This window comes from Dermacentor silvarum, chromosome 2, assembly GCF_013339745.2.
Source record: "Dermacentor silvarum isolate Dsil-2018 chromosome 2, BIME_Dsil_1.4, whole genome shotgun sequence".
Taxonomy (NCBI): Eukaryota; Metazoa; Arthropoda; class Arachnida; order Ixodida; family Ixodidae; genus Dermacentor; species Dermacentor silvarum.
In genome coordinates, this window is record NC_051155.1 from 165540211 (window position 1) to 165557348 (window position 17138).

Sequence of the window (17138 nt, forward strand, 5' to 3'; positions counted from 1 at the left end):
TCAGTAGTCACAGTCTCAGTAGTCACATAAGCTTGTGCATTTGCCCTATACACGCTAAAGCTCTTCGCTTGTATCCGAGTCCTCAAATAAACGACTATGCTTACACTACGAATGCAAGGCCTCCCGGTATGTAGCTTCGTGAAACCTCGCACCGTCCTTAGTGCAAGCCGTTGCGTTCTAGTCGTAAAACACGTAATATCCCGCTCTTTTACCTCGAAAAATTGACTTCGATTGATAAAACAAATAAATAAATAAATAAATAAATAAATAAATAAATAAATAAATAAATAAATAAATAAATAAATAAATAAATAAATAAATAAATAAATAAATAAATAAATAAATAAATAAATGCAGTAGCTCTACTTCAGCGGTGCCTGTCCGCGTCGTGTTTTCGCATGCTATCCGGTAGTAATGACCGGAAGTAAATACATTCATATCGCTCACCTTTGCCCACTCTCTTATTATACGACTAGTAAAAAAATTTATGCCTCAATAGTCTAGCCAACTCTCGAGGGCTGCAGATACTGTCCTTTACAGTAACAGTATGTGGAAGAGCACTGCTTTACAGATGAAACCATTGTTCTCAAGATTTAAAAAAAAATCGTTAGAAAAAGCACCTTCTCTCCACGCTGAAGACAAAGCAGGATGAATGTAGCATCAAAGCTACTATTGCATGACTACTTATTTCTTGCCTAAACACGCGTAGAATGGACCATCTTCCACCACACTGCAAAGCTATGGATGCCCACAGGCTTCATAGTAGCCTTCTCATGCAGTGTCCCTGTACATCGTCCCACGTGTACTCAGTACTCATTCTCTCCCTATGTTACTCTTTCTATTCCCCCTTTCCTTCACCCCGTGTGCAGGGTAGCAAACCGGATGCTGTTGTGGTTGACCCCCCTGCCATTCCTCTCCTTGCTCTCTCTTCTCATGCAGTTGCTTTTTCTTTCTTTCTTGTTTTACTTTTTGAGTGTTTTTTCTCACGCATTAACCACGGCCCCACGCCGCCATATCAGGCACTCATCACTCCTTTTAAAGCATACTTTGGAGACCTGGATGACTACGATCACGAGACGAAAATGCGTGGCGCGTGCTGCACTCGTAACGACAGGCGATTCTGAAATCCGAAGTGCAGGTTACTCTGCGTGACCTGGGTGTACTTTTCCGTGGTGCGGATGCCAGCGTCTCCACCCTGAGACACAGACCTGCGGATGCATTCAGAACGCCGTCGCATTCATATCTCCAATTTGCGTGGAAGCCTACCTCAAACGTCTTCGCACCGAAAAGAAAAGCCGGCGGCGTCGAGCTTACGTGGCACTTGATGCGCCGACGCTCGCCGCCGCTATATGTGACGAGCTGTCGTAGATCTTCCGTATAGTGCGCCAGCAAAATGCGACGCATGAAAACTTAGTTTTTTTTTTTTCGTCCCTAGAGCTTTGAGGCGTCACGAGAGTCATGAAAATGGGCGAGCCTTTGAGCCGAGGACGTGCCTCTGTCGAAACGTGGCCGACGCCACGCTCGAACGACCCAAAGTTTCTTCGTCTTGCCTCTCATCCCAGCGATCTCTTCTTTTTTACACCCTTCGCTCTCTGCGTCGAAGGCACTTCAAGCACTTCTGGATACGCCATTACTCTAAATAGTCCTTTTCACGATAAGATGCCGGAACGAGGGTGGTTCTAAACTCGCCGTGAAAACAGCGCCACCGACTTTGAGGATGAAACCTTCCTGCCTCAAGCTGATCTGGCCTTGGAATGCGCCATGCACGAAGAGAACGACGGTAAACCATATTTTTTTAAAGGCGTGACATTTACGCAGTCGATTTGAGGTGCGGGACAGGGGGACGTAGCGCAACTGTGATTACGAGGCACGACTGCAATCCAATCAAAACGTGCGGTTGTCTCCTTTTAAGACGTATCCAACTTTTCCAAGCAGTCGCTACGAGACCTCCGTTCGCCATTTCCTAAACAGCAATTACAAAATCGTGAGGTCTTACCTTAACATATGTCTGCTATTTCGCCATTCGCATATTGCCGTCCCACCGAGACGTGCCCTATAGGTATATCAGTGATGGAGACGTCGGAAAAATGTGGTAGGAATTAAACAGCAAACATGGGTAGCTGATGGCTCAGTCGGGCTTGAAAGGAGGAAGTCGATTTCGGTGGGCCAAACAAGGGGAGCAGCGTTTGGCCTATTAGAGTAACAGGATGGGTGGCAAGGAAAGGAGAACAGAGTCCATTACACGAAGGATTGGGTGAATTAACGAGATAAGAAAATTTGCACTCGTACAATTCTCACTGAGATGCCCCCAGTAATCGGTGAGAAAGTAAGGAATATCAGCATTAGTTTAGGATCGGCTCTTTGAAAATTTAGAAAGACAATGCGTCCGAAAGTCGCACCCCGGGAACGTCTATAGCCACAAGGCCGAAGATTAGGCAAATTAATGCGCTACTGATCCCTCTCATAACAACTGAACCATCGCAACGCAATTGTTTCCTGCAGTAAACTTGAAACTATGCCCTGGGGTGGGTGGTCCAAGAATCGGGTTTTGTAGAAACAAAAAACGAATAAAATTATTTTAAAAATCCCCGTCACCTGCTTTTCGTTCTCGCTACTTTCTCCTCTATTAACTGGCAGCTTGTTTACAGCTCTTGACCAACACTGGCAGTCACCCAACAATAATCAGTATAGGCATACATTTAGAGAATGCGTTGACTCGGACAGTCTATTTTTTTTTTAAACGCCGCAAGTCGGGTATGGTACTGCGCAGTCGTATAGTACTCCGGAATGACTTGCTTTATCCGCTCTCTGCGTCTGAAGTAGACAATAAAACATCGACAAGAAAGCAGACAAGCATTCGGCGCAGCCTATATGGAAGCGCAAACAAGCGGAGCCAAATGTTCGTTGGTCATTTCAACCTGCGAGGCGACTACTGAAAGTCTCTTCGATTTGCACTTGCTGCACTAGTTCCGACGCGGTACCGTGCTAGTGCCAGTTCAAAACGTTTAAGTGCAGTGCATGATTTAACGCTCATGTTTACTTCGCAAATGAATAGAAACGTGCAAGGTTTGTTGTCTCCTCGCGCATTTCGCGCGTTTGGCGCATTGTGTCGTAGCGTATGCTATGGCCGTCGTGACGTTCTACGGGTTCGTTTTACAGCGAAGCTGTCTATGACTAGGTTCCCGGGATTTATTCGTCTCCGTGGCCAGAAACTCAACCAATCACAGCGGAAGGCGCGCACCGCGTGCACCACTGGGTTCCTGCAGCACCACCATATGGCGCTCGCCTCCGCGCATCTGTGGCAGCGGCGGCGCCGGCTGTGCGGGAAAAAAGGAACGAGAAAGTTCGCCTTCGCGCATAGCGTTATCCGCAGTGTTTCTCGATAAATATTATGGTTGCATAAGGTGCATTTGCCAGGAAGCAGTAACTGTACCATACAACGCAAGGAGTGACATCACAACACTTCCATATGTAAAAGAAGAACCCGCCTAGCAACTGATTTTATTTGTGTTGTGATAGCGCTATGGAAAGGCCCCAGCATAGTTAGGACTCCCTACGAGCAGCGTGAACACGATGAGCGGCAACGGGAGCGGCCACGGGCAGGACGCAGCGGTTCCTCCCCAAAGCAAGCCACGCCCACTTAAGGCGCCTCAAGAGCAGCGCGAATACCATGAGCGACGAAAGGAACAGCAACGTCAATGGCCACAACGGTGTCATGCCGAGGCTCGGCAGGACCTAGTTCAAGGCGTCGTCAAATTGCCCTATCGGATCAGGCGATTCCACAGCTTCGCTGGCCAAGCACCTTCACAGCGTGGATTGGAGCCCAATTTTTTTTAGTTGGTGGTGCTCCTCGCGGTTATAGAACTGTTTAGCTTTGGAGCACTCGGCGCTCAAAGCTTGCCTCCTGTGCAAACATGCTTCTGCAATCTGCCAACCACCTACCATAAATTTAGTGCAGGCTTGTCGCGAATTTTTTTTTAGAACAATCTGCGTGCATCAAATGCAAGGGTATTTTCTTTTTAATTATTGAAATAATCGCTATTGTGATAGTATAACGTCTTGAGAACGGAACGGTGGGCGTGCATGTGGTTTTTTTTGTTTTTTGTTTTTACGTAAGAGAAGGCGTTCCAAGAGAAGCACTTGTCATCGAATACAATTTAACGTGTCACATGACTTTCCTGAGCTTCCCTCACAACCATTCAGGAATCGAACTTGGACCTCAGTTTTTTTTTATGCTAGCTATAGGAACTGTTGTAACCAAAGCGGGAGATATTTACGCCTGCGCACCATTACTCAACTAGCCCTGCGCTATATGTCGTTTACAACCGAGAGTTTGCACGATGCCCAGACTTCTAAAGTTGGGACTGCAGGAGAACCGTGATCTCGTGCAGAACTTGTCTAGCACGCAGTCAAATCGAAGAACGGGGTGCAGGAGGCGCGCGCGGCACTGTAAAATCGAAGACAAAAGTGCTGCACTCCCTGAACTAGTGCAGATAGCGCAGACAAATCAAGGATACCATGGATTTCAAGTACTTCAGGCGTATAAACTGTGTGACGGCGTTTTCGTCTCTCTTACTTGGCTATGAGGTGGAGCGAGCTTCCGCTAAAGTCTGATTAAGACGCCCGTAACCCTTCGCATTTACATAGTAGATGCGCAGGACGTTTCCCAGAGAGATGCTACGAAAGTGCGCGCTCGGGGTCTCGAGGCTTCAACGGAGTGATTAAGCAGCTTTAGTGGACGCGTCTTTCGGCCTCGAGATGCTTAAACCTTTAAAGTGCTTAGTGATAACAGCTGGGACTTCCACACGCCTTACAAGTTCCACAGGTCGGCGGGAAAAGGTTAACCTGTCCGAAAACCGCATTCGATGTAGGGGGCGGTGCAGAATTGTTTTCATTAATGAGTTATGTAAATGTCGTAGTGAGTATACCTTGCTGCTTACATTGATTGTCATGGCTGCGAAACAAGAACGACCTTTAATTCGGCTTAACGGCTTAACTCTCTTCGGGCACTCAGTCGGCATCTGAAAATGAGCCCCTTCCCACTGCAACCACCCCCACCCCACCCTCTTAGATGCGGTGCGCAGACCGCTTTTCTAGCCTCATCGTCAGAGGACTGCGCAACTTACAGATTGCGTTTTGTCAGGCGTACGTGCAGAGCAGGCCAGGTGCGCGCGTTCCTGCAATGTAGGCAACGAAATAAGAACCTGTTACATTATCACATGGTGACGCTGCTGAGGAGCGAGTGGAAGTCTATGATAAAGAAATTAAATTCTTGGGCTTTAGGCGCCAAGAAAACACGATATGATAATGAAGCACGCCGTAGTGAGAGACTCCGAAATAATTCTGACTGCCTGGGACACTTTGACGTGCGCCTAACGTATGGATACCAGCGGTTCTAGAATTTCACCCCTATCGATGTGAGGGGCCGCGGCCGGGAGCACCGAAATACATTGTGTCACAACACTTCCTCTAACACACCTTATGCATAAAGACTGATTTCACTGCCTCTGTCGAGCAAAAAGGATCTTAAGATATACACAACTCGTCCTAAAGTCTAGTAACGTTTATTTCGATTAACGTGTGTACTTGTATATCAAAACGTTGAATAAGCGAAGGCGAAAGACGGGATAGTTATTAATGCGATCGCTTATCGAAACGACAGTGCGGACACGTCAACTGACACCCGCACTGCCCCTGTCCCACATTTTTCTCAAACTCTTCTGTGACACTCAGCTGGAGCGTGAACGCCAAAGTGTGCCTGATAGCAAGGCGACGCGCAGTGAAAGAAGCGTAGTCTATTTCGCCTCAGTTTAAATCTATCATTGCCATCAATTATGTATAGTTCGCTAAGGCTTGTACCTTGTGAGAATTTTACGAGCGCCTTGGCAGCACACAATGAGGTTCCGTCTTCAATTTTGAATCTCTGACTGCTAGCCTTTTTTTTTCTTTCTAGCAAAGTGCGCTGCGTGCCACGTAAATTACAAGACAATAAAAGCACGAAATATTGAGTCGCTTGTAATGAGCCTAATGCACACTGTGTAAAAAGCTTAAAGATTGAGTGTTTCTTCTGCTCATTGAAGCTACGCTAGTAAAACTGTGTTTTTAGGCGAGCCATTTTAGACTCAATATTAGGCTGTTTCAATGCCGTAAAGTTTACTATAGCGGTCATCATTCGAAATAAGAAACGAGGCTTGGCTGCAATCCACGTCACTAATGTACATTTCATAAGAAAAGCACGGCAAATCTAACAGTAAAATGAGTCTAGCTATGAAAGCTTCGAACAGCTGGCCGGCACTCCTATGCGGTCTGGCCTTTTTCGAATAATTGAGGAACTCCCACAGATGACAAAGAAGAAGCGTCTTTGAATGGAAAACAAGAAATCCTAAACGCTATCGCCGCTTTCACACCAGCTCTCGGTGCAGTTGCATAATTCAAAAGAATATTTTTGGGTCCAGAGATTTCAGTGAACATGATCACCGAATGAGCGAACCGAGCTCAACCATATTTCGTCTCGTGAAATATCTCGCGGATATTTATACATCTGGACGAATAGATGTACTAATTGAGGGATCCAGGCTAGCTTTGACTCCCTGGCTTAACTATTAATTATCCCAACGCAGATGTTGGCAACCAATGTATTACTGGTCTGCCACAACAGTGAATTGCCACACGAACGAAAAAGGGACGCAAAGAGAAATTAGACTCTACAGAAATTATGAACTTCGCAGCCGCACGCGCAGCAGCCGCTCGCATAAGAACAGTTAAGTCACAAAGAGAAACGCTGTAATTGCCACATAGTCTGCGATCAGGAACCATCAGAGACAGTCGTGTAGCCCTAATGAAATCCCCAAAACGCTCACCCACTACCTCTCACTGAGGTCATACCATGACCAGTCAGTGGATTTTGTCTTTCGTGCTTATGCAATTGACTGGCTACTGGATGTTTCAAAAATTGCTCTAAGGAATTCATTTGTCACAGCATTATCATTCGTTATTCATTCAAGCAAGTATAGTTTGGGTCGAAGTCGGCGACGCCACAATTACCGGTATCTTTAAACTAAATGAATGCATAACTCACTAAATCAACCATAGCCACTGACCAATTGTGACTAGTACGTAAGTGCGGTGTGCGTAACTCATGTAGGCAGAGTGCAATCAAGAAGTCGTTAACACGCCCTCGCAAGCTTCATGAAAGGTACAAGAGCTCAGTGACACTGCACACGTTCAGCCCCTCGGCGTGCGCGTTATACATTTACATTGAACCAACTCGTGATCCAATTTGAGGCGACTGTTTCTTCAGAACACTGCAAGCCAGTTGTTCTTTTTTTTTTCCTTCTTCAAGTAGAAATTAGTTATCACGTACAAAACACTATCGTCACGTGATGGCAACGATTATACGTTTTCCTTCGACGTATGGAAGCGCGAATAATAATAAATAAGAGGAAAAGTGTGGTCACGGTATATAGCCTAAAAAATTGCTTTTCGAGGGGAGAACGTTGGCGGTGGCTACGGCTTCTTTCCCTGCTTTACAAACAAGAGTGTTGAACAAACACCATACCATGTTGCAAAATACAAACTTTCGAAGCAGAGACGGAGTATAGAAGCACGACCCGCGGCAGCCGGAAGTTTTCAAGTGTACTCAACCCGCCGCATGCGAATAAACAAAATATGGCTACGCTTACCTTTTGATAAGGCTTGTGCTCGTATACATGTACACTTATGCGAGCATGTGCATGCGCGCGTTATAACAAGAACAAATACTCCGATCTCTCTCATCTATTGACTTTCTCTGTGAGCCTGTTCACGTCTTCTTTTTCGCGTATACCGCGTCAGCGCCTTGTCAGGCGCCGCTGGCTCAACCAACAACGCTTCCACATTGCAACTCAACCTCGTTTAGCCTCCGCCATCTGGATCGGAAGTATTTGCCGGAGTCTAACACTTCACCGACTATGGCAGTCGTTTTTTTTTTATTTCTTTTCTCGAAGTGCTGCTTGCAACTCATCATTCAATTCTTGCACAGCGTGCTCTTGATGTGGTTCATGACCTTTTCCTTAGAAAACGCAACGGTTTTGTTCCGTAAGAATCGTTGACATCTAAAATAAGTTTGCTTCACTGCGCTGTTGAAAGGCAACACACTTATTACATGGTAATATTTTTTCTCGACTCGTTACATCTTGGGGTAATAACAGGTGTATTTGACAAATACTTGCGAAATTTGTGCGATGATAACAACATCGGCGTCGAGGATTGTACGCTATAATTCTCTACTAAGCTGAGCAGCGACACCTCAAAAAAAAAAAAAAAAAAAGCAAGAAAGAAAGTAATGCTATCGTGCCAGAAGCATAGATACATTTGCACGTCAACAAAAACCCTGTAAAAAAATTTGCGAAACTTTGCATTCTTAAACGTCGTGTGCCCTGCCGGTTTCGGTAATAGTGTGACAGGTGTTACAATAGGCTCTTACGAACAGTTCTTGACTAAAATTTTTGTTTTGTGGATAGAGGTTCAGAATTACATGCTTATAAAAAATCTAGGACCTGACAAGCACAAAAAAGGAAAAAAATCGCCTGAACAGGCTCTGCGCTAACCTTTGTGTCGGCAGTGTGAAAAATGTAACATTTCTGTAGCATTTTTTAGAATTTATTTATTAGAGACGCACAGTGGCCATATAACGCGATAATTCACTAAACTGAGTATAAATAAATAAATAAATAAATAAATAAATAAATAAATAAATAAATAAATAAATAAATAAATAAATAAATTCCTTAATTCATTAATAATTTATTAATCAAGGAGTATGGAGGTCTGTAGGATTTGTGGCAAAAGGCAAGTTTTCCATATTTCATCACCAACTCACATTTCACATTGCGCTCGTGAAAGGCAATAGTAAGTCTGAAAAGCCTCTACTAATGTCCAGTAACTTTTTTTTTTTTTTTTGTGTGAGTCGCTTTAAGCTTAACAACGAATATTTATGCAGTGGATGACGAGCGATTAAACAACAGACAAAATCAAATTAATAACTCAAAGGAATGCAGTGTTCTGGGCGCAAATAATATAAAACCTTGAAACTATTGGTATCTTTGTTTCTCTTAACCGCATGTTAGAATTCCTGACAATGTACAACATTTTTCGGCAACTAAAGTTTGGGGTTCGTTGTTCGTGCAGACTGGTGGCGTTACAGTATTTACTTGTCTCAAATTATAGCATGTTTTTTTGGGCGGTAAAGTCCAAAAATTAAAAATTAAATTATGGGGTTATACGTGCCAAAACAACGATCTCATTATGAGGCACGCCGTAGTGGGGGACTCCGGAAATTTGGACCACCTGGGGTTCTTTAACGTGCACCTAAATCTAAGTTCACGGTTGTTTTCGCATTTCGCTCCAATCGAAATGCAGCCGCCATGGCCGGGATTCGATCCCGGGACGGTAAAGTCCAATCCTTCGTGATTCAAATATATTTGCTGGAAAGTACCAGTAGTAATCCTGTACCTAAACAAGAGTTCAACGAATATATTCATTTGTATAAAGTTAGGTTAGGCATAGTTAAGAAAACCTAGATTACAGATCGTCCATGTAACTCATTTAGTGTAGTCGTAGTAACGACGGGAGATAAATTTTTGATTTAGTACCCCGCACGAGAAAACAACAATGTAGGCAAATTATATTGATTAAGGCATGCGCTGGTACTAGTTGGAGTATCACACTTGTACTTATAGAGCAGCTCTAAAGTTGAAACATACACAGGGATGAAAACAGCACAGAGGAATCGCATCTACCAGCTGATTTATTAAAACAAACAGGGGTGAACTTTGTGGGCAACAACGCCATGCGCGAAGAGCAATGCGTGAACTGAGCATGACACGTGTGGCTTATCTATTCGTACCCTTCCTATGGAACTGATTAAGCCCAATTCTTAGATGAGCGCCCGCTCCGTTTTTTTTTTTTTCTCTGGTCGCCCAGGAAAGACAACTGCGTGTCTGTGAGCGCGATCCACGGTGAACTTACGCTTATGCCGTATTTTCCCGAAAGCATACTATACGCTTCTACACTTGTTCTTTCAAGTCTGCCTTTGCTGCTTGCCAAAACTGTTGTGCCCTTAAAATTCAGTGAACACTCTCACCTAGAGCAGTGGAGAGTAAGATACCCTTCTTATGCCACTCTAATATACAAGTTGTTGTGCTCCCGGAGACTTTTATTGAGGCACGTGACCGTCTGTCCTTTGTAGAATGCTCCACAAAACAGAAGAACCCTAATACACCACTCCTACCCAAGCACTCAACAAATTTCCTTACATGTTTGACACCAGATTCTGCGACTCGGAGGTCTCCCTCACTGTTCTCTACGTTTACTCTCTACACAAACCTATCATCTTCCTAGGCGCCGAGAATACCACCTGCACATCATACTGGGAAGCCACCTTTTCCAAATCTATGTGCTACTGTGTGTATGTAAGGCAAAACAACTACTGGTTGCTGGCTCTCTTCCTTCGCTTTCCTCGGCGAATGTATCCCCTTCAGGCAACTTTCTGTCACTGCCACTATAACTGTCATCGGCAATACACTCCTTCCCAGGCGCTCTACTTGCAGCTGCAAGCTCTAGCTTGCTTTGTGCTCGCGCGATTTTGTGACGGTCTGCATCATGCAAGATTTTGCAATACCTGTATTGATAAGTTTAGTGTGGTTTAAATCAAATGGCAAGATAGCTTTCGCGCTACACGTCTTGTACATACAGCATGGATGTACTAACCTTGCAGCACGCAGGATCCTGCCCAAGCGCCTAGCCGTCGATTCCGCGAGAGCCATCACACCAAACCTAATTGCAATCACAGGAGATGAAAATTCGTTATCCACGCAAGGCAGACATCAGCACTCCTGTCCGGCATCTTGCTTCAGCCATTTCAAGGACACAACAGTTTCGGCAAGCAGCAAAGACAGGCTTAGAAGAACAACTGTAGAAGCGTATAGTATGATTTTGGGAAACTACGGCACACGCATACGTTCACCGTCGATCGCGCTCACAGAGAGGCAATTGTCTTTCCTGGGCATCCAGAGAAGAAATCTGGAGCATGAGCACATCAAATAATTTGGCTTAATTAGTTGCTAAAGAAAAGCACTAATAGGTAAGCCGCACGTGTCAAGCTCAGTTTGCGCATTACTTTTGCGCACGGCGTTGTTGCCCACAAATATTACCCTCTTTTTGTTTCAATAAATTAGCTTATAGATGCGCTTCGTCTGTGCTGTTTTCATCCCTGTCTATGTTTCAACTTTGCAGCCATGCTTTATAAGTAGAAATGTAGACAAAAGTGGATCGAAGCATAGTAGAGAGAGGAGAAAGCAAGGAGAGGAAAGGTAGGGAGGTCAGCGAGACGAGCATCCGGTCTGCTACCCTACACGACAGAGCTGCCTGTTAAAGTACACCGGTGCACATGTAGGTTCGTACCATGGTAATTATTATTGTTTTGCAAATACCCTTGGGAGTAAGGTCAATGTGTGTACACCAACATAACTTATCATGAAGCCATATAATTGGAAATGTTGGCTAACTGTTCAGGAAAATCTTGTTTTTAAATTTAGCTTCCAGATTGCAAGGGATTACCTTCTCTTTGTCTAGATATAGCATACTCCTTGGTCAAGTGCAGTTTGTTCGTATCTAACCAACAATACAGGCCTTCATGCCATTTGTTTGCTCGCACAAATACATCAACAAAGTTTAAATAGCAGATGGTATGGAAGTATTATCCCACATGATTCAACAGCGCGGACATTTGGAATATCAACGGTGCTGTTTATGTTTAAGAGAAATAAAGTTGGGCGTTTCTAATGGAGTGTTTAGAAACTTCGTAAACCTCAGTTTGATAAGCTAAATTTGGGCAGCGATAGCCCGCAAATTATTTTTGAGGCATTGGTAACTCATCAGTTCATTGCACGTTTCCTCTGTCTTTCTTTGACGGGATGGAATGCGGGATGGAATGCGGGGGGGGGGGGGGGGGGGAGGTGAGGCGGGGGTGAGGCAAGCCTGTTACACTCGATGAAGCTGGCAGAGTCTCTCCCTCTCACAAAACGGAAATGTGGTATGTACAAAACTCACGAAATTGTTGGAATACTTTAGTTGTCGTGCCTAAATACCATCGTCAAACAAAATACCTCGCTGACTCAGCATCAGAAATGGAATCGAAGAAAGGTACAGTGACAAGAACTTTACGATTGTCTTTACCGCTCTTCTCTTCAGCAAAGCAATCACACTTATTGTCTCGCGTGTTGTACTATGTGAATCAGAATCAGAACTTATTAATACAATTTAGGTAATTAACAGTATTTGTTTACAGAAGTAGGTTCCATAATCAAAGACTGTATCGGAACAATAAAGGCTAGGGAAAGGATTCGACCACCGTTGAACGTGCTCTGTCAGCTTTTATTACTACGTATCTTCTGCAAAGGCGTTTTTGGCGTGGCAAGGGACGTGCGGTATATAAATGCGAAAAAAAAAACATTGATACAAGCCAGACAGACCTTCATTTTATGCTTACCACTGGCCTGCTTCTAAATTAAAAAAAAATAAATTATGGGGTTTTACGTGCCAAAACCACGATCTGATTATGAGGCACGCTGTTGTGGGGGACTCCGGAAATTTCAACCACCTGGGGTTCTTTAACGTGCACACGGGTGTTTTCGCATTTCGCCCCATCGAAATGTGGAGTGGCCTGCCTATGCAAATCGATGGTTCCGCTTCTTCACACCACTATTAACGAGCAAGCCGCTAAACGGGTGTAAATACGCGACCACGATTTCGATTAATTGCATTCACGCGATTCTTCACGGGGTTGTCTAGCTTGGCGAAAGCCCACAAAAGTGTCCAAAAGGCAAAATGAGAAGTACTCTGCACGAAAGCTTTTCAAAAAAAAAAACAAACAACAACGACACAAATATCAAACAAGAAGCCACAAGACACACAACTTGACTAGCAAACTGAACGTTTACTATTTGCTCCGGCACATAGCAGAAAAACACTAGTTCCCATTTTTTTTACCAGCACCCGTTTTGTTTACCTAACCGATAGTCCGTTTCTTAGGTTAGCCGACCAGTTTTGAGCGGGTATCTTTTCTCTTTTCTGTCAGCAGAATTGATCGACCACTCATGCATGATCGTCCGCGAGTTTTCTAACAACTGGGTTTACCTTGCACTTCTTGTACATCTGGCTGATGGTACGAAATTTTTTTTTTCGTTTCGAGCGCCTGCGCGGAAACGCTGTTGAAAGTGTGCGCTGGGAGGAAATCAAGCGCCATGTGCGGCTTCAGTTATTTCTTGTGCGGTAGCACCGCACTCACCGATCAATATCGAACTTGATAAATCACGATGATAAATCGGGGGTAAATATTTCAGGCACGGTGGATCATTAGCACCCGTGGCACCAGTGGTTGCTCTGTTGCTTACTTTTGCTCAAACCAGGTGCCAGAATAGCTTTTCCTATGTAAGCACAGGGAAGCACGTTGCAAACAAGGAGTCTGCAGTTTAACATAACGAAAAAAACGAAATCCTTACTTACGCAGTTGCCCCCCGCCTAACTCACTTGAGACTAGAAAAAAAAGGAAAGAAAAACGCAAGCACTGTAATAGTTAATGCGAACGTTGCCTCATTTGTTTGTCGTTCTGTGGATGTATGAATACTAAAGGCACACTAATGAGAAACGCTAAATGTGTTTATACTGATAAAGTTTGCCTTCAAGGATATGATAGGAATAAACTTTATTTGTCCAACGGTGATGGCTGTTGGTGCCCGGGGCTAGGCTGCCAGGAGTGCATTGCCGGAGAAAAATCTTCCGAGATCCTCGGCAATGGCCCTGGCCCAAAACTCGATTTTTTTTGTCAATTTCGCGGTAAAGGCACACTCACTGAAAGGGACAAAAAAGTCAGAACATTCGTTTTTTTTGTAATTTTCCCTCGGGAACTCCAGCGTCGATAGGTCAACGTGACATAACAGATTCTAAAGTATTTTCGCATATTTGGGCCCTTGTGGCAAGTAAAACTTATCCAAGACTTACTGAATTTAGTCTTTGGCGTCTTTAAATTACACTGTAGTCCATTTTACCTTCATGGTGATTGTCAAGGTTATTTTACTAGGATGGCTCATTGGCCTGAAAAAAAATAACTAGGCATCAGTGAGATCGCTGACGTCACGGTGAGCTAGTGCTGGAACGTCAAAGCGGCGTCGCCATCCGTCTTTCATTCTTGCGTCTTTTATAGGTTACCAAGCTTCCTCTGACAATATGAGTGGACTTATTAAGCATTCTAATTTTCTAATACTACTTAACATATTGGTCGCCATCGTGTTTCCTTAAACTCCCAGGCAGGACGCTCGTTCGTCGCGTTAAGCAACTACTGCACTGTCCACATCACTTTTTTTTTTTGTCTTCACTGATGGCCGTTTGGCGAGCGACGCTTATCTGTTCTAGCTTCTTTCTTGTCGCCGTAACCTATAGAACTCACGCAAGGTGTCCGACTTTAAAGGCGTTTAGCTGTCCCGAAGTAAAGCAAAGGCCAGCGTATGAAGCGTTCAACATCATGTTCTTACACTGCGAAAATCCGTTATTCGCGTATTTCAAAAGCTCATCTCTGCACTAACCAATTCAGTTAGCCCTATAGCAATTACTATGACCGTGCTGTCCTACTCCTTTATATATTCGTATAATGAAAGAGAGCGAATGTGTCTGTATTTACGTCTAGTGTCCTAGGATCGCTACGCGATTGTTTTCCAAGGGCTTCTAAAGGAACCGGAAAAAGATGCTTGAACGTAAGCACTGGTACGGTAAGAAGTGGTCCAGTCAGCAGCCAAAATACGGTGGTGCGTCTGTTGCTATCTTATGCCGCTGTAATCCTGCTTGAGATGCAGCAACATTTTGGGGACAAGATTTCACAGTGATCTACTAACAGTGACCTAAAAAAAAATCTGGTCCGGAGCAATCTTTAGATGAGATAACATATACCTTAGCCATTATTCCGCCTGCTTAGACACGCTTGAAACAATCTAATCCCGCAGCAATCATTTTAAAGACACTAGGAAAATGTTTCAACCTAACTTCATTGCATGCAGCTAGGACATCGCCAGTAGATGTGGACGGTGTGCGTTAGTCACGCACGCACCCACGTGCACATGCGCCACACGGACAGACACACGCGCGCACACACGCATGCGCGCACACACAAATGCACTCGCACAGAATAGATCAGTGGCGGGGCACGCAAAAACACGCTATCAACAAAGATATCAGGCGGGATTACAGCGCATGCACTGAAAATGACTCCCCCTGTTGAGCTACACGCTGACGGGAACGTTAAAATCAATCCCTCTGTGGAGTTAGCGAAAGATAAATCCCTCGGATTTAATCTTGTCGCTGGTGCAGCAGACCGGTGTCATTAGGCGCAGTGATCACCTCTGCGCAACGAAAGTAGATTACATGCTTGCCGAAGGATGGCATTCGGACCTTCGCGTGGAGAGTAGGGGGCGTATTTACAAGAGCGAGTCAGTGTTAATTAGTCACGCGAGTTCTATTAGGGATGCCACTAATTACTACGCTATACCGGAAATCAGTGATGAGGTTATGTCGCAGTGAGGGAAACGGGACTGTTGGGCAAAGCTTTCGAGGTATACAGCAGACCACTGTGTCATCTTGTGCAACGCAGTAGTCGTCGCAGGAGAAGTAAGAATATATACTAAATCCTGTCACAAGAGCTAAATTTACGGCCTCCTGCACACAGTGGCGTTTCCCGATTTCATAGAGCATTTGTTTATTGCGCACTACAATTGACGTTAAAGTCGTCGCATTGAACTGTAACATGTTTGAGGTGGTCTACTGAGCTAACTGGGTGAGTCCGTAAAGCATTATGAACTTGTGTATGCGCTTAACAGACGAGGGCAAGAGAACTGACGGAAGAGACACACATTGCTCACAAATTGTGAGCCATGGGTTGCACTGAACCGTAACTCGTTTTTTGTTGGCTAAAACGCAGCTAATTGGGCTGGTTATTTGTGCATTATGAGCTTGTACGTGGGCTTAACTGACGAGAACCCCAATATTAAAGGACAAGACGAACGCTGCACACACAGCGCGCTATGTACGCTACATCCTCAGCAACGAGATTTTGGAGAGGCTGGTTTCTCTGCAGCAATTATTAATATGCGGGAAAGCCGACTTTAGCGATCTCTCTCTATTATTCATGCACACTACCTAGCTTTGCTTGCTGCATATCCTTATAATTAAAAGATTAGTGTGCTACTGGCCTAAAGCTATATTATGACGATTAAGAAAATATATATACAGGCCCAACGATTATTTTGTTATCTATGTGAAGAGACTCTTTCGTTAAGCCCATTAATCCCATTTTATTCCGGCGCCTTTGGCGTAAGGGAAACTTACGCGCACTCATATGCTTTCGCGCATCCGTGCTACACAATGTGGCACACGTGGCGGTCATCTAGCGTTGGCACGATAGAACTATAGTTGCTACTGCAGCCTGTCCGTTAAAGCATTGGCTTCTGTGGTGGGGAAGCGAGGTTCGATCCAACCATCGGCCATGTAATTCAATTTTTTTCTTAGGTAATGGGCCATTCAATAAGAGAGCAGCAGGACCAATCAGCACCCAGAAGCCACTGTCAAAAAAAGTCAAAGAGGGTTCACCAAGAAACCTTCGCTTTAAAAACAAGAGCACATCAGGCGGCATCAAACTTAAGTCCTCACGTTTTGGAGACCACTCATCCGATTGTAACATCAGGACGTCGGAGATACGCATGCGAAAGGACTATTACCTCGTGACAGAGCGTCCAGTAGTGGAAGAACAGTGTTCTGAATTAGACTGCGGGGAAAGTGACCTCCCATGAAAACTGGTTGCGGCAGTCGCCTGTAACATGTCAGTTGCAGGTTCCGGAAATAAGCATTGAAATTTCTTTGTTGTTTGTTAGTTTTCCCCGTGCGCGATGGCTACATGTCAGAGGGGCCAAATTATTCGGTACGCTTAATTTGAAGTATAAACATTTTGTAAATATGCTCACAGTTGATTTGAAACATGTATGTAACCCGCCGTGGTGGGGAAGTGGTTATGGCGTTGCGTTACTGAGCCAGAGGGTGCGGGATCGAATCCCCGC

The 17138-nt window shown here is 44.6% G+C and overlaps 1 protein-coding gene across 2 annotated transcripts in view; it reads left to right on the forward strand.

Moving 5' to 3' along the window:
* The window catches only part of LOC119440535 (cathepsin B-like), a 329365-nt gene that overhangs the window by 244149 nt on the left and 68078 nt on the right, over positions 1-17138 (forward strand). Inside the window, exon 1 of one of the 2 annotated variants that reach the window (XM_049661837.1) lies at positions 11438-11446. The exons of the other annotated variant lie outside the window; for it this stretch is intronic. The gene's annotated coding sequence lies outside the window, so the exon portion shown is untranslated. Of the gene's footprint in view, positions 1-11437; positions 11447-17138 lie in introns of those variants that run through there. 2 annotated transcript variants of the gene reach the window in all.